Here is a 20096-nt window from a genome sequence, read left to right as displayed (position 1 = left end):
CATCATCATCATAATCATGTTTATGAATTATAGTTATTAAATGCATAAAACTGCTATTAATATGTAAAAATCTGAAAATTATATCATTTTAGTTGATTACATAACTTGCTCTTAAATGATGTCTGTGATCTAATCTAAAATTAATTACAAAATATTTTATTGTAATTTTTTATGCATTCTGTTTTTAATTGACAAGCAGTTAAGCACATTAGAATATGAAAATATTTAGGTGTAGACTTTTTTTCTAAGGTAAATTTCTTGAAAAATAGATGCACTCTTTTTAAAAATATGAAAAGAAAGCAGTTTAAAAAATCAATTGTAATGTAATGCAAAATTATCATAGAGTACTGAATGCTTTTCTATGGAGGTATTTCCAAAGTTTTTATTACAGTCTTCATTAAACTGTATTGAGGATTTTAATGGAACAGAAGGGAAAAGACTAATTCAGAATTGCCAATTGCCATTCAACAGTCTTTCTCTTCACTATGTCTTCTGCTGTATTGTACTCGTACAACATTGAAGTATCACAATATTTCTTGTCGACTGGCAAGATGACAGCTCTGAGGATAGTTGTACAGCTTCTTAGAAACTAATTAGCATTATTACAAAGGATTGTATATTATAATTAACAATTAAACTTAAACTTTCAGAACAGAAGCTGGTCCTCCCTAGAGGAGGTTCCACATAGATTATTGCTAAAGGAAGAATTGAATGAAATTTTCTTCATACACCAGTTACATAATTATGATTTTTTGCTACAGTCATTACTCTTTAAATGTGCTATGTATGTGCACCTATAACTTTGAATACACATTTTTTATAATTAGATATTAGATAATATTTCCATTTTATTGAAAAAATTGTATTGTGACTATTTTTCAAATCTCTAAACTAAGTGCTATTATAATATTTGGCTACACCTAGTTTGAATAAACATTTTTGATAAACCAAGGGACACAGTATAAAGATCTGAACTACTGATTCCTAACCATATCCCAGTGGATTTTTGAGACATCTGGGACCAAATGTTCTGAAAAACATAACCTCTATTATGTTCAAAGACTTGATATAAAAGTTATCACTTTCAAAGAACAGTCTAAACCTTAATTAATCAATTTTGGAGGGGAATTAAACATTGCATATGTTATTTTTCTTTTTCATTTTCGTACGTATGAATATATGGTAATTTCAGGGAAATTGAATCCTTTTACTCTCTAATCAGCAACATAAAATTTTAGATGGGATTAATAATGATGTAGGGTGGGTTTTCTATTTTCAGCTAACAATTTGATACACTTGCTCATAATTGGTAATTTTAACAAGTAAAAACGTTTTTTGTTTTTTTTTTACTTAAAAAATGTAACTCAGTGTGTTAAGCCCATTAGGTACTCAAAAATATGTTTTTGAAATTTGGAATTTATGTATATTCATTATTGTTAACAAATTTCCTAAATATAAGCTAAGAAACCTAGGAGACTCTCTGTTGAGTGAGCTAAACCTTATGTCATATATATCTGCTCAAATAATTGTTGGCATCAGAAGTATGATTTTATAAACTGAATCCTCCAGATCTATACCAATTATTTTTGAAATCTAAATTTTAAATAGAAAGACTTACTATTGTAGTTAAACTTTAAAATGTATATTATTATAGATATAGAATTATTTGATATTTTAATGAAATTACCATGTTTGCCACTTAGCCAGGGAGCACAATGGCCATAATGGTTCTCGGCTCCTAATAGTCATGCACTTATATAATCTTCTCATACACTGTTCCCATATGATGAAAAGAATGCTGAAGAAGTGGTAATGTGTGACTTCTTAGGCTATGTCATAAAAGGCTTTATCATTTCCAAGTTGGTCTCTTAGATGACTTGCTTTGGAAAAAGTTCACCGTCATGCAATTAAAACAAAAACATAAAGATCCCAAAGAAGAGGTGCAAACAGAGAGAAACTAATACCCCTAGCCAACAATCATTACCAGTTGGCCAGCTATGTGAGTGACCCCTCCAGTCTCCATTCAGGTCATCAAATAACTGTGGTCCCAGCTGTCATCTAATTACAAATCTATGAAAGACTCCAAGCAAGAAATGTGAATCTGAGCCCTTCCTGAGCTATGGACCCAAAAAACTCTGAGATGCAATAAATTATTACCTTTACAAAAGTTATTAAATTTTGTGTGATTTGTAAGGTAGTATTACTAATTAGAACAAATAGTAATCAGCTTCATGAAAGTGTAAAATCTGATTTGAATATTGTTACATAGAAAGGTTTAGAGTAGTCAGGACAGATGGTTGTTTTTTTTTACTTTACATTTTTATTATACTTTTTATTTTTGAGATGGTTGTAGATGCACATGCAGTTGTAAAAAATACAGAGCACTCCCACAAACCCTCTACCCATTTTTGCTCAGTAATTACATCTTTAAAAACTATAATACAACATTTCAATGAAGATATGGGCTTTGATACAGACAAGATAAAGACCATTTCAAACCCACAAGGATCCTTTATGTTATACCTGGAATAAACCCACTTGAAGAACAAATGGGAATTTTAGAATTAAAAAAAATAATAAGTAAAATAAAATCTCAATAAATGGGCTCAACAACACAATGGTGGAGACATAGAAAACAATCAGTGTACTTGAAGATAAAACAATAGAAATAATAAAATCTGAACAGTGTAGAGAAAATATTCTGATAAAAATATGAGCAGGGCCCTGGGACCTTTTGGACTATAACCCAAAGATCTAATACCAATGTTTTTAGAGTTCTGAGAAGAGAGGATAAAAAGAGTGGTTCTGAAAAGTACTGGAAGTAATAATGACTGAGTATTCTCCCTAACTTTGACACAAACCATGAACCTACAGATAGAAATAACTGAACATCTCCCATATAGGATAAACTTGAAAGCCACACCCATATATATCATAATCAAACTTCTGAAAACTAAAGATGAACAAAAAATATTGAAAGCATACAGAGAGAAATGGAACTTTAGCAATGGGGGGAAAACAATTTGAATAACTGTCAATTTCTCATCCGACACCATGGAGGCCAAAAAGTACACTCAACCGAAAATTTTATACCCAGTGAATTTACCCATCAGGAATGACGAGAAACTCAATACATTCACAGATGAAGGAAAACTAAGAATTTGTCAACAATCGACCTACTCACAAATAATGGCCAAAAAAAAGTTCTGTGAAAATAAAGGAAACGATAAAAGAAGAAAGTTGAGAGCATCAGTAAAGAAGAAAAAATAATGTAAAAAGAAAATATGCCTAAATACAATCCATTTTCTTTCTCCTGATATGTTTTCTCAGTTATGTTTCATGGTTGAAACCAAAATTAAAACATTGTCAGATATGGGTTTAAATATATGGAGAGGAAGTTTTTAAAGACAATTATAAATGTGAGAAATTAAAGAGATATAAAATGAGATAAACCTTCTACACTTTTCTCAAACTGGTAAAGTGTGAACATCAGTAGACTGTGATGAGTTTTATATGTATAATGTAATCTCTAGAGCAACACTAAAGTAATGCATGCAAATTACCTATTAGCATATTAAAATGGAATTTTTTTAAATGTTAAAATAACCCACACTAATGTAGAATAAAGAAAACAAAGATATGAAAACCAGAGATAACACAATAAAAAATAAAATGACATTTAGCCATAGTCTATCAATAATTATTCTAAATATGCATGATTTAAACATTCTTTTGAAAGAAATTGGAAAAGTTGATTAAAAAAACATGATCCAACTCTATATTATCTACAAAAAAATTACTACAAATATAAAAATAAGGTAGGTTGAAAGTAAAATGTTGGAAAAAGATAAAGAAACATTAATTTAAAAATCACCATTATTTAAATGTTATAAGTATTTGTTAGCTCAAAAGAATAAAAATGTAGTAGGTACTTTTGGTGATCATGTGGTATCACATGAGGCTCCCTCTGACTTCAGCCTCGGCTTCAGTGGACAGTTCCATACAATCTACAGTTCGGATTCAACCAACAGTATTCCACAATATATCCGTGTCACACAGCTTTCTAATTTCTATCTCAGAGCCTTCATTGAAAACACAAGAATATACTCAGCTAGATATGCTTATCTGAATTAAAGGCAATTGACATCAGTGGAGGCAGGGAAACATCCAACATATGAGGTAGGATTAATGCTTTGGCTACCGTCCTTCAGGTGCACAATTTAGAGTGACAGAAGACCTGTCACAAGTGAGTTACCATTAATATAGCAGCAGCTTTAATAACAACCTTTGAATCACTTTTTTCTTCACCTAACTCCTTCTTCTTGCAAACTCAGTCCTGTTGCCCAGGATCATGACCCATACAAATACCAGCACCCAATCCTGGCCTCTTTTCTGCTTTCAGGGAAAAAAACTATTAAAAGTTACTTTTTTTCTTAGAGGTAATTAGCTAGCTATACTCTTTTTTTTTTTTAACACCTTTATTGGAGTATAATTGCTTTACTCTTAGTAATTATAGTAACAGTTTATCTATTATTTATTTAGCTATTTAAAAGTTCTTAATATTTAGTCATAAATATTTAATCATAAAATAATTTTCTTGGTCATTAACTATTGCAAATTTTTCTTGAAATAATAGATATATAGCTATGTGTCAATTGATAGCATTTCAAAATATTAAATATAAAGGAACTTTCATTCCCAGACTGCAGTAAGAGCTGAATTGAAAGCAGAATTTGACCCTAAGACAAATTCAAACTATTCTTGGTCTATAGAACACTATGATGATGCTCTGACTTAAAATTTAACAATGTGGTCAGAAAACATTAATTTAAACTTATTGTGAAGACTACATTCATTCTTATTCAACTGTTATGGTCATGTATTATACCAATAATATTAGTTGCTTTTGAATAAACATTTGTATTTTCTCTTTAGATTGAAAAAAGATTTTTCAAAAAATATGCTTCATGTTTAGATTATAATACATGCTAAGCAACATGGTATATACCATATCATGTATGATTTTATTTGGTCTTATAAGGAAAATTTTGAAAAACAATACTAGAATGATGAATAACAAAGTTAAAATCTCAATTTTGTCTTCTTGCTGATTTGAAATTATGCCAATGGAAATTACTGAACCATTAATTTAGGCTAAGGAGTCTTGTAGTCTCAATTTTATCTCTTCCTTACATCCCTAAAGTTATGAGATAATGGATGTATTGTTTCCGGGTAAATGTACTTTTTATTGCTATTGCAGGGTAGTAAGCATTTTTGTTTCAATGATTTTCTGTCCTTATGTGAGAGTGATGGAGTCTGTGACTCATAGAACAGTGTCGATAAAAGGTTTCCTTGATACATTAAGTACCTTTGCAAACCCAATGTTCAGTTTCTTCACATGAGGAGAATAGAGTTTGGTGGTACCTATAATGAACAAAGGTCTTCAACAAATATGATTTGACTCCACGAGGAAGAAGAGCATAGAAGTATCTTCTCTTGACTATAGAGGTTTGTTTCACTTCTTACAAAAAGTATTTACATCTCTGAAAGAGACTGGAAAATGGTTGATTTTTAATGAATGAAAGTAGTAAAATTAATAAAATGATTTTTAAAAACTTTTACTGAATGAAAGTAAAAATATTCTTAGAAAAATAAGATTCAATTTATTTAATGCATTTTATAAGTGGAATTTCACAACCTGAGTAACATAGTTTCCCACTGAAAAACTATATATATACATATATACACATATATACATATATACATACGTTTTATATATATATAACATCTTTGATATATAATTTGCCTATTTAAAGCACACTATTTTAGTATAGTCACAGAGTTGCACAACCATCACCACAGTTAATTTTAGAACATTATCATCGTCCTTCCCCAAATCCCACATACCCAATAGCAATCACTTTCCATATCCTGATAACCCTACCACCACCTGGTTTTATGCAAAATAATAGACTTTGTTTTTGTATATTTGCTGACAATTTTACTATTTTGGACATTTCATATAAGTGGAATCATATGATTGCAATAATTTGAATCTTCTAGCTTTCTTTTTTACTTGGTCTAGACAGCTAAAGCCTTGTCATTTTTTCTTCTATTTTTTCATAGAACCAACTTCTGGTTTTACTGACTTTATTTTCTATTATTTAAAATTCTGCACTAATCTTTATTATTTTGTTCCTCTGCTTTCCTTCAGTTATTTTGCTCTACTGTTTGTAGTTGCTTCTGGTGGAAGGTTGGTTATTTATTTGAGATCTTCTCCCCCACCCCCGGCTTTATTGAAGTATAATTGACAAAATTGTCTATATTTAGTGTGCAAAGTGATGATATATGTATATATTGTGTAAAGATTACTACAATCAGGTTAATTAATACACCTATTACCTCAAATAGTAGTCTTTTTGTGTGTATATATGTTGTGAGAATGCTTAAGGTTTATCTCTTAGCCAAGTTCAAGTATACAGTACAGTATTATTAACTGTAATTACCATCTTTTTTCTTTTTTTTTAATATGGACATTTAAAATATATTTCTCTCTGGATACTTATTTAGTTATATCCCTTAAATTTTGGTATGTCATCTTTTCATTTTTATTCATTTCAAAATATTTTCTAGGTTCCTCATGATTTCTTCTTTGAGCAATTGTTTATTTAGCAGTTTCTGTGAATTTCCACTTATTTGTAAAATTCTCAAATTTCCTTCTGATATTGCATTCTAATTTCTTTCCATTATGATCAAAGAAAATTCTTAAAGGATTTCATTCCTTTTAAATGTATTAAAGCTTATTTTGTATCATCCTAGCATGTGGTCTATTTTGAAGAATGTTAAATGTATAACAGATAATTGGTATTCTATTGTTATCAAGTGACATATTTTAGACATGTCTGTGAGTTCTCATTGGTTTTCAGTGTTGTATTGAACTATTTTCTTGTCATTCTTTTGCCACTTTTTTCTCAACTATTACTTTAGAATTGCCAATTTTCACCTGCAAAATTGTTTCATTGGTTGTTTTCTATATTTGTGGACCCTCTTCTGAGGTGCACGTGTGTAGATAATTGTTATGTCTTTCTAATGAATTTACTCTTTTTTATCATTTGTGTTTCTTTATCTCTAGTAAATTTTTTGTTTTAAAATCTTTTTTGGCCTAATATTAATATAGATACTCCAGCTTTATTATGGTTACTATTTGCATGGTATATATTTTCCATCCTTTTACTTTCAAACTATTTGTTTCTTTGAATTTAAAACCTGTCTCCAGTAGAGAGCATATATCTGGTACTTAAAATAAAATTCTGTCAATTGTTTCATTCATTTATTTAATCCACTCACATTGAATCTTATCATTAATATAGTTGAATTTATGTCTCTCAATTTTCCTTTTATTTTCTATATACTTCATGTCTTTTTGTCCTCTGCTTGACTACTTTCTTTTGCATTGAGTATTTTCTAGTTTAACATTTTAATTCTCTTAAAAATTTACACTGTATTTCTAAGTTATTTTCTTAAATCATTGTTCTAGGTCCTGCCAAAGCCTCTTAACTTCACCATGATCTACTACAGATGTATGCTAACTGTATTCTATTAGATAAATATTGCTTATATTGCTATATTCTCTATCATTTTTTGAGCATTTAAAGAATATCTAAATATAATACAAATCCACCAATACATTGCTATAATTATTACTTTATATAATTTCATGTGTTTTAGCTAAAATGAAAGAAGAAATGGAGGATATCTATTTTATAGATAATATATACATATTTATATATTTACATATATATATACATATTTAATATGTACATATTAACTTTCCTATTTATCATTTCTACTTCTCTACATTTGTTCCTGTGGATTTGAGTTACTATCTAATATTACTTCCTTATTCCACATCAGCTTTGTTCTCACCTGCCTCCTTTGTGCCTCTTTTTCTATTGTCAAAGATGTTACATTTGTATATGTTATAGAACCAAAAATTCAATTGTATTAATGTTGTTAATAAAATTGCTTTTTGACTTGGGTAATGGAAGAAAGGAGAAAAGACATGAATTTGAATTGGCTTTTACAATTACAGATTTTTCTTTATGATTGCTTTGTTATGTGTTTTCAGATTTCTATCTTGAGTCACTTATTTTCAAATGGAAGAACTTATTTTCATATTTCTTGTAAAGTGAGTCTGCTAGCAATAGATAATCTTTTTATCTGTGAATGTCTTTGTCTTTTTATCTTCTTTTGTGAAAGATATATTGCTGGATATAAGATTCTTGGTTGACAGTTTTTTGTGTGTTTCTTTTCTCCTTTTAACACTTTGAATATGTCATCCCACTGCCTTCAGGCCTGTTTTTTCTGATGAGAAGTCAGCTATTTATCTTACTAGTGTTCCATTATATGTGATGAGTCACTTTTCTCTTGCTGCTTCAGTATTTTCTTTTCGTCTTTGCCCTTGATAATTTTTAGTATACTATAATATGTTAGGGTGTGGATCTCTTTGCATTTATCTGATTTTTAAATCACTGAGCTTCTTGGAAGATTAGATTAATGCCATTCATCCAATTTGGGAAGTTCTCTGTAATTTTTCAAAATTTTTTCTGCACTTTTCTCTCTCTCTTCTTCCTCTGGTACTCACTTTATTCATATGTTGGTGTGGTTAACAACATCCTTCTTTTCTATAAAGGCCTGTACATTTTTGTCATTCTTTTGTCTATTTGTTATGCATAATCACTGTCATCAAATTTACAGACTCTTTCTTCTCCTTCAAATCTACTTTTGACACCTTCTAGTAATTTTTCATTTGTTGTACTATTAAACATCACCACTTTCATTTAAAAATGATTCTCTTTATTGATATTCAATATTTGGTGTTATATTGTCACCATAGTTTCCTTTACTTTTTTATGCATGATTTCCTTTAGTTCTTTGAATATATTTATAATAATTGCTTTCAAGTCATTGTCTTCTAAGTCCTATATATCAGCCCTCTCAGAATTTCTTTTGCCTGCTTTTGCTTGTGCACGTTCACTTTCCCTTATCTTTGCACATCACATAATATTTTTTTGTTGAAAACTGGACAGGTTAGATAACCTATCAAATATATACTGATCTCCCCTCTTTCTGGGGCTTGTTGTTTTTCACTTGTTTGTTTGTACCTCTGGTCTTCTTGGCTTGTCTCTTTTCACATTGAATCATCACCGTGTAAGTGAGCTGAGACAGTGAAAATTGGGGCCCCAGTATTTTTGGCCTGCCACACCTTAGGTAAAGTCTCAGCCCTTTAAGTGCAAGCTGGGTAGAAGAAGGAAGCCCCCAGCCCTTTGGCTGCACTTACCTGGGATTAGCCTCAGAAACAAAGTGTTGGGGATTATAAGAAATCAGGGTGGTCACTCCACTGTCCATTGTGATACTGTAACTCTTGAGTAGGAGCTGAGGCAGGGAAAAGGAGCCATATTTTCTTACCCACATTCAGCCTGAGTGGAGTTTCAGTCATGCTTATCTGAGAGTAGGCGGTGAACTGTCCTAAGAGCCACAGACTCTCACTGTTCTTATCAAGATTTATTCTATTTGTGTTGAGTAAACATTTATTCCTTTGCTGTATGCTCTTAGGATAATTTTTAAAGCCTTTGGTTTTTTTGAAAAAATAATTTCCATCAGTTTATATTTGATTTCATTGATTGGGGGGTCTGTAGAATTTCTCACACTGTCATTCAGAGAGTAATCCCCAACAGTATAGCTTTATCTAATTTTTGCTGAAATCATTTAGAAAAGCTTGTGAAATGAAATGAAAGTAAAAAATATTAAATTGTTAAGAGTTCTATGCTATTAAAAGATGATTTTTAATCATTTAAAATAAATGTATGTAATGATGTTAAGTCTCTCACTTTGTATTTCATTTTATAATACAACAAACAAATGTTGTAGTTCACTTAAAATTACCACACCAGCAGGAAATGTTAAAATATATATTCCATATAGAACAGATTTTTTTAAAAAGTCTTACCAAGGCAATTAAATATGAATTATTAAAGATATGCTCTGTTACTTTCATCTTTACATAATTTACAGGCACTTCCTTTCATCAGTTACTGCAGCCTATCAAAGCAACTGCTAGAATTCACAGTCATTTTCATTAAGTGTAATTGCTTTGAAGTAAAATCTCTAGCCATAATAATATGGTTCCAAGGTAATACAGAATGTTAAACTGGTTGGTTGGCCAAAAAAAAAAAAAAAAAAAAAAACTTCCTGCCTTTTGCTGTAATTTGTTTTGAATGTGACTTATATAATCTTCGGGCAAACATATTTCCAAGAAGCCAAAAAGATATATAATTGGAATACTGTACAAATGGCTAAAACTCTCATTGGATTTTGTTGGGAAAGAGGAAAAGTACTGTTACGGTGTCCTGTTTAGCAGGTGATTTATTCTTTTGTTAGGTTAGAGCTCCCCTATGTGGCTATTTGGTTGAGACACACTAAGGATGTAATGTATTCTATAATAACAATTAAACATAAATTAACCTCACAGATATCTTCCAATAATAATATATTGAGGTAATCATCTGTAAATAATTTTAAGTCATAGAAAGTAAAATTTTTCTTCCTTTGACTAACACTACCTAAAGGATATTAATGGAATGAAATGTAAAGAATGGAAATAAAATTCAGTGTTTGCCTGGGATTCATTAATATAAGCAAATTTCCTTCTAAGTCAATATGCTCATACTCAACAGGCTACTTAAATTTGAAATAATTTATTTCCAAACAAGTATTAGTAAGGTTTATTTTCTATTCATTTAATTAATTTATCAAATTAATACATATACTTTTAAGGATATGAGAACATGTAGAAAGCAATGTTGTCCTCAGTATACTGAAATTTTAGTAAGGAATACAATTCATGTAAGCAAATGTCAAATAATTCAGCAGTGAATATTTTTTTCCTTGTGATGAGAACATTTAGGATTTAGTCTCTTAACAACTTTCGTAGATAACATATAGCAGTGTTAATTATATTAGTCATATTGTATATTACATCTCTAGTATTTATTTACCTTATAACTAGAAGTTTGTACCTTCTGACTACGTACATCCAATTCCTCCTCCCTCTGTCTCTCACCTCATAACCACAAATCTGATCTCTTTTTCTATGTGTTTGTATATTTGTTTTTTGAAGTGTAATTGACCTACAATACTGTGTTTGTCCTGGTGCATGACATAGGGACCAGATATTTTTATACATTACAAAATGATCACCACAATAATTCTAGTTTCCATCTGTTATCGTACAAAAATATTACATAATTAATTACAGACTACATTACCCACACTGTACATTTCATCCCCATGACTCATTTATTTTGTAACTGGAAGTATGTCTCTCTTAATAAGAATTATTTTAATACAATCAATTTTTCTGCAATTTTGGTGGCAATGTAAATTTTTGTTCAGTGGTTTAAATTTAAAAATATATGTGTGCTATTTCTGTGCTTTGCTAAGAATGGGGAAGGCATTTTATGTGAAAGAACTATGAGCAGCTTGCAAACATTCTGAACATTAAAAAATAGCATGGATTTATTAATGCTATACATCATTAAAGTTTAAAAGCAGAGGAGACATCACTGAAATAAAAAAAAAGATAGCAGACTGTAAGTGAAATTTAGTTTAGAAAAGATTTATGTAGTTTATGCCCAATGTCTCTAATGCAAATCCCTAAGGAGACTATGCTTTTTAGATAATTACCAGACCAAACTATTACCACTGAAATCCGTACTGAAGTTACTATCAATTAATATTTCAGGACCAATGAGTTTACATTCCCTGAGGGCTATGCTAAAAAATTAGTTGAGGGTAAATTTTAAAATATCCTAAGTCATTCAAAAATAGGCATAGAAAGAATGGGTCAATAAGGAAATAGTTTCTTGGCCCAGCAAAAAGATATTCAAGCAGTATGCTGATAGTGTACTTTGGAATCAGTCCAGAATTTTAATTTTATTTATCCACTAATTTAAAAATAAGATATCAGGGAAATTATTTAACAAATCTGAGCATCCCAGGTCAGTATATGTGTCACAGAACCACTGTTTTCTTATCAAGTTTTGATTTATTGAAAACTTTATGGTTTTTTGTTCTGTAGCCCTAAAACCTGCACAATAATACCCTAAAGGCTAACACCACTTCAAAGACATCCAAATCATTCACTGCCATGGTTTATCTGAAAGCTATAGGGAAAAATGATAGGCATGAAACAATTTTTAAAGACCACAAAATGACCAAAGCATAACATTGTATTTTCTATTGATGAAAATTCATAATATTAAAACAGTAGGTAATAAATATGTGTTAGGCAGGTGGATAAAACTTAAAAATAAATAAAAGACTATAAAATGTTGTAGTCACTGAAGCTGCCATGTTTATTCTTTGAGTCTTTGCTGAACTCCATAGCCCTAAGGCAACAGGGCATAATATCGTATGAAGGGATGTGGAAAGCATCTTTTATGAAAGAATTATGAGTAGATTACAAACAAACTAAACACAGCACAAAGAAATGCTGGTATTATCCATGACTAAAATAAAAAAGAGGGCAGCAGAATCCCTGAAATTAAAAATAGATGGTAGCAGACACTAAGTGTAGATAGATAAAGTTTACAGAAGACTCATCAGCTACCATAGGATTGACTCATAATCATTTCTCAATAAATATAGAGTTGTATAGAAATATATTAATTACACATTTTAAAATATCATAGTGCTGAATAAAAGATATAATTGTATAATTGGAGGAGTGACTGAGCCAGTTTGAAAACAGCATTAATAAAATAGAACAAACACTAGTTACTGAGTATCTATTATACTTCATACCAGCCAGTGTGTCAAGCACTTTACATATACTAAGCACTCTAATTCTGAAATAGCAGTGAAAAATAATTATATAATAACATTAGGAAGTATGGCCAGCTTAACGTTGCTTGTTTTAGTTTTGTAGTCAACTATTAAAATCCAAAACCAGAAAAGATTTTGCATAATACTGTAAAATAGAACACTGTGGTACATGATTTTGAATAGGTATCAGTAGAGATTAAAAGGAAATGCATTACATTTCGATAGGAAAATGACAAACAATGAAGAAAAACTAATATCTAATATATTAAAATGATTACATTTTGATAAAAGAGATAAAAAACTAGACATTCTCAAGCCAATCTTTAACCTTTTAAGGGACATATTTCTAACAAATTCATTTCACAATTTTAATGCAGGAAAATAATAGAAGAAATTTTAAAAAGCAGAAGATTTAAAATTTATTAATGTGAGATACTATCAATTTAAAGGGTCACTATTCTGCTCTTCTCCAGCAATTCTTAGAGCAGGAAGGAAAGAAGAGTAATGGGAAGTGTAGCTTAAAGTTTAATTTTTTTCTCAGGTATTCAAAATAACTCCACTTTGGAGTTTCCACTCCTGAAAAAATTTTATTCTTATTCTAGATGAAAACTCTATTATCATATTAACATATGATTTGTGAATGTATAAGTTTATATCAGATAATTTTTTAATAAATTAATACTATGTATTGATTAAATCACTTCCTTGGAAAATAAAAATTGTATCAAGTTATTTGTATTTTTCAAACTTGAGAGAGTTCAGTCACCAAAAACTGCATCTAAGGAAATGTTTGTTTAACAAGGAAGTACGTTACTCATCACCATGTCACTCATCTGATTTTTCTGCTATATTTTCATCAGTACTCCTACTTCATCAATCTGTACCAGCCATTAATTTTTCCATAGCTAATTCCTCACTTTATGCCACACATTCCAGCAATTGAAAACAAGAAGGAAAAGGCTAATTCATATTAACTACAATTGACTCACCAAAAGTTATCAAATTAAATAAAACCATGTGCTCTGTTTTAAAATGTAAATGAGACATAGAAATCAAAATTATATGCTCCCTTCAATGTCATCTCATATTTCAACCATGCTAACAATTCATTCAAATTTCTTCCATATCATGTTTTACTTATACAAATAGTAGGTGTTTTATCTATGGGGCAATTATATAGTTTCATATATCTATGAATTATATCTATGTATAATTCTTTACCTTGGTTGTCTCAGTTAAAATGTCGATACATTCTTACTCCTGCATTCATGCAGATGATGGATTTGCAGACAGAGCTATCCAAACAACAGGCTACTAGATGGCTCTGAATCCCAGCATACAGCATAAGGAGAATGATCATTTAACAATAGTGAATATTTTTCTTTTATACTGTGCATTCAGCTGGAGTAAAGTCAAGGTGACATAGATAGATAACTAAAGGATAACTAATGGATTTATTACCTACAACTGAAACCAAAGGAGAAGCAACAGTTCATTCTTACCTGGGAGCTATTTTTCTATCAGGGCAGCTCAAATTAACCCTTTTATACACATCATAGATTTACCTTCTATGACATCACATTTGTGAAACATACTAGGCCCCAGCTTCTCCTTAGACCATAAATTAACCTTCTCAGGAGTGAGAAGGAAGTTCCTTCCTTAGTTATAAATTAAATGAGTCACAGCGATTAAATGTACAGTGTGGGGGACATAGAAAAAAAAGTTTTAGCACACAGAACTGTCCTATGGAATGGATACAGGCTTGATACTAGTTCCTGATTACTGTTTATCATATTTGCATGTCTTATTACCTTTAGAATTTCTTTGAGGTAAGGTAAGAGTCTTGTTATCAGGATATTTGGATGTAGAGTATATGGAGAACAGCTGTAACCAGGACATTTAAAATTTACTATTATCAATTTTTGTTTAAAATATAAAACATTCACCATTCTTATTTCCTGTCTTTTTATTTATGTTTCTTATTCAAAATAACAGGCTGAAATGAAACTTGTGTATTTGTTGTCAACTGCATCAATTTCTATAACTAAAGCTAATTTCTTTGCTTTTCTCCTAAATTTAGATTCCCCTTTTACAAGATTTCTTCTCAGTATCCCCCTAGGTTTTCCATGTGGTTTTCCAGAGTTACAGTCCCATGCAAAATGATGTCTATTAAAAATATACCCAGTTTCTATATCTTTTTTCACATTTTTTCCTGTTTTATTATTTTCCTACCAGAATATGATACCAAGAGAAGAATAACAATAACTGTTGTAATCAAAAGTAAACATAGTAAGTAAAATAAAGTAACATTGTGCTGATCCTTTTTTTTTGTAAAATGACATATTCTTAAAGGAACCTAACTGCTACAGGGAGAGGTGATAATTTTTTTATTATATTAAATATCCGACTTACATCTTTGTCTTGTTGTACTAAATAATAATATGTTACCAGTGCCATTTCTCAAAAAATAATCAATACCTATCTCCCTTCTCTAACTGAATTGTTCTTGCCATTTTGGTAGCTAGGAGCATACAAACGTATACTCCCCAGTGTGGGTGCCATCATCTAACCTATTGAAGGTCTGACTAGAACAAAAGGCATAGGAAGGAGGAATACACCCATGTTTTCTGCATCTTTGATTGAGCTGGGATATCTCATCCCATCTTCCCCTGCCCTGGAATGGGATTTACACCTTTGGCTCAACAGGCTAATAGGTCTTCTGACTCTGATTTAACTACATCACTGGCATTCCTGGTTCTCCAGCTTGCAGACTTCCTGAGACTTCAGTCTCCATAATCATGTGAGCCAATTCCTCAAAGAAAGGAAGAAAGAAAAAAGATCAAAAGCAAGAAGGACAACCTATTGATTCTGTTTCCTTGAGGAACCCTGACTAATAGAAGGATTATACATTGTGTCCAAGTGGGATTCATCCCCAGGTTGCAAGGATAGTTCAACATACAAAAATCAATTAATATGATGGACCACACATGAACAGAATGAAGGATAAAACTCTTATGATCATCTCAATAGATATAGAAAAAGCGTTTGATAAAATTCAACACACTTTCATTTTAAAAACTCTCAATAAACTAAGAATAGAGAGAGATTATATCAACTTAACAAAGAACATATATGAAAAGCCCACAGCTAACATCATACAGTGAAAAACTAAAAGCTTTCCCTCTAAGATCAGGAACAAGACAAGGTTGCTTACTCTTATTACTTCTATTCAAAATATCACTGAAAGTTCTGGTCATGACAATTAGGCAAGAAGAAGAAATAAAATGAATTCAGGCTGAAAGGAAGAACTAAAACTGTCCCTGTTTGCAGATCACATGAATTTATATAAAGAAAATCCTGAAGACACCACACAAAAAAATTATTAGAATTAAAAAATGAGTTAAAGTAGCACGATACAAAAGCAGCATACAAAAATTAGTTGCATTTCTATACAATAACAATGAATTACATCAAGAGGAAATTAGGAAAACAATCTCATTTACAATAGTATTAAAAAGAATAAAATACTTAGAAATAAACTTAACTGCAGAGGTAAAAGACACACACTGAAAACTACAGAATATCAATAAATAAAAGAAGACAGAAATAAATGGAAAGACATCCCATGTTCATGGAATGGGAGACTTAATATTGTTAAAATGTCTATACTACCCAAAGCAATCTACAGATTTAATGAAATCCCTATCAAAATCCCAATGGCATTTTTTGTGTAAACAGAAAAAAAATTCCAAAACTCATATTGAATCACAAAGGAGCCTTAATAGACAAACAATCTCATAAAGTAAGTACAAAGCTGGAAACATCATACTTCATGTTTTCAAAATATATTACAAAGCTATAGTAATTATAACAGTATAACATGAAGACAGCTATATTGCCAGTGGAATAGAATAGCGGGTCCAGATATAAATCCACACACATGGTCAAGTGATCTTTTTTTGACAAGGATGCCAAGATCCACAATAAAGAAAGGATAGTTACTTTAACAAATGATGTTGGGAAAACTAATGAAATTGGACCCTTATCTTACACCATACACAAAAATCAACTCAGACTGGTTTAAAAACTTAAATGTAAAACTGGAAACTATAAAACTCCTAAGAAAAAACATAGGGGGAAATTTTCATGACATTGGTCTTGGCAATGATTTTTGGATAAAACACCAAAACATAGCAACAAAAATAAAACTAGAGAAGAGGGACTCTATGAAGCTAAAAACTTTTGCATAGCAAAGGAAACAATCAACAGGGTAAAACGGCAACATATGGAATACAAGAAAATATTTTCAAACAAAATGCATAAAAGGATAATTTCCGAAGTATATAAGGAGCCCCTACAACTCAATAGCAAAGAACTAATAACCCAATTAAAAATTTGTTTAAGGACTTGAATAGACATTTCTCCAAAGAAAACATAAATGGCCAAAAGAGATATGAAAAATGCTCAATGTCTCTAATCATGAGGGAAATGTAAATCAAAATAACAATGAGATATCACCTTACCTGTTAGGATGGCTATTATTTAAAAAAAAAAGACAAGTGTAGGTGAGGATGTGAAGAAATTGGAACCCTTGTACACTGTTGGTAGGAATGCAAAGCAGTGCAGCTACTACTGTAACAGTATATTGGTTCTTCAAAAAGCTAAAAGCAGAACTAACTTATGATCTAATAATCCCACTTCTCAATATATATCCAAAGAATTGAAATCAGGATCTCAAAGAGATATTAGCACTCCCATTTTCATTGTAGCACTATTCACAATAGCCAAGATGTGAAAACAACTTAAATGTCCATCAACAGAAAAATGGATAAAGAAAATGTGGTATATATACATAATGGAATATTATTCAGCCTTTTATAAAAAAGAACACCCTGCAATATGTGACAACCTTGGTGACTCTTGAGCCAATTTCTTGAACTACGGAAAGTTGGGAGGAAATGAACCTTGAGATTCATCAGAATTTGGTCAGTTTAGTATCAATCAGAAGTCTCCTCATTCTTTAGTACATTTTACAGGGAATGACACAATTATAGAACAGTTTCAAAATCTGGGGTTACCCACAAATGTTTTTCTGTGATTTGCTTTTGACATTTCCTTTTCAATGTTCATGGCAACTATTTTCAAAATCATTCCATCACGTACTTTTTAAGAATCTTGTATCTATACTTAGTATATGTAAAATAAGCCATTTACTAGAAGTTATATTAGGGATATTCCTGATGTTAAACAATGGGGACATATAATGGAGGAGCCTTCACACTGCTCCATATGATTCAGTTAATCCATGTGGCAGCCAGAGTGATTTAATTAAGGCCTAATTCAAAGTCAAAAAGGACTAATTCAAAGTCAAACAAAACAAAATAAAATCTCCCTTCTTAAAAACCTTCTTTGGTTTTATTATAAAATTTCAATATGTATAAATGACAATCATTTTATCTTTTCAAAGTATGTATAATTAATTTGAAAATTTAAGACATCTTAAAAATGGCTGTCTCGGGCTTCCCTGGTGGCGCGGTGGTTGGGGGTCTGCCTGCCGGTGCGGGGGGCGCGGGTTCGGGCCCTGGTCTGGGGGGATCCCGCGTGCCGGGGAGCGGCTGGGCCCGTGGGCCGCGGCTGCTGGGCCTGCGCGTCTGGAGCCTGTGCTCCGCAGCAGGAGGGGCCCGCGCGCCGCGGTGGGGGGTGGCCCCCGCTTGCCGCGGCTGGAGGGGGCCCTCGCGCAGGGATGGGGACCCAGCGCAGCTAAGATGAATAAATAAATAAATTTATAAAAAAAAAAAATGGCTGTCTCAGTATATAAAATTTGCAAACCCTTTCAGTAGATACGTGTACAAATGTTGCAGATCACTGTTGTGGGTTATGGATTTAGATAAAAATATCTTCAACATTATTAGATAATATAAAATAGATTTTTGAGTCATTGTATTAATTTATACTCTTGTAAGTTCAAATTATTTTACTTCTTAAGGAACTGATGAACTGTTTCCGCAGTGGCTGCATTTTAAATTTCTACCATTTAAAACTCCTACCAGCATTGTATTAGTGTTCCAATTTTTCCACATTCTTGCCAATACTTATTTTCTGTGTTTTTGTTTATAGCCCCAACTGCTATCCACTACCTCAAGCAGCTGCAATGTTAAATAGTTGCCTTTAATTTTGATCAATATCCCTGGGGTGGGGGGAAGGGGGACTCTTCACAATGGGTGAGAGTTGAGTTACATCAAATAAAGGCAGTTTTCCTAGTGGAAGTTGGACCTTTTCATGGAACCACTAGACGGGTCAAATAATGACATTTCTGTGAAATGATCTGTGAGTGAAAAAGAGCTCCAATCTAGTTTGGGCACCTTCAGTGGCTGCCAGGGTGCTGGTTTTTACTTTAGTTCCAGCTGTGAGATTTAAGATAACCACAAATACAGAGAGAGGTGGATGGAAATAAGTTAATTTAAAACATCAAAAAGCTATTTTTGTTCTTACAGAGATTCAGGCATTTTTTTTTTTTTTGAAAAAACTACTCCTGGATTGCTGCAAACATTTGGTTATTTTCAAGAGTTCTGAAAAAGTTAATTATGACAATTTTTGCCAAATTCCTACTGACCCTTTTAGGTCTTCATCTTGTTTGGACTCTGAACTTTGTCTTCTGTCCCCTACACCCCAAGAGAAACACAAAGCTGAAGTTTGCCTGATAATGCCAATGCTGTCAGGGTAAAAGTGACTTTTACTTCTTCACTTTATATCTTCACACACATTTTGGTCTACTTTGTCCATTCTGTCTTGTAAGATCTTTAATACTTTGAAGAAGATATATTTACAATATTTTTTACAGGGTGGTTATTTGAATTCAGCCTCATGTTTAACTCAAATGTATAGGGAGCAGGCTGACAAAAGTGAAAGTCTGAAAGATAGCTGTATAATTTAAGATGCAAAAAAACTGAGCATGATTATGTTTAAGAGGGAATACCTGCAGAGAGAGAGTCATTGAAAGCACTTGAATACAGGTATACATGATGAAGCATTTTGATAGGGATGATTGCATTAAAAGTGGAAGAATATTCTTGGGTAGGAAAAGTAAGACCTTACCATTCTTGATTAGTTCACAAATGTTATTTGTAAAGATCTCTTCCTAAAAGACAACACCAGAGGAGAGCCTAGTATAATACCTCCAATCACAGATTTCTGGTGGAAGTCCTAAGTAT

This window comes from Balaenoptera borealis (genome assembly GCF_965194805.1).
Source record: "Balaenoptera borealis genome assembly, chromosome: 18".
Lineage (NCBI taxonomy): Eukaryota > Metazoa > Chordata > Mammalia > Artiodactyla > Balaenopteridae > Balaenoptera > Balaenoptera borealis.
The sequence above is the reverse complement of the archived record's forward strand: the minus strand, read 5'-3'. Positions refer to the sequence as shown.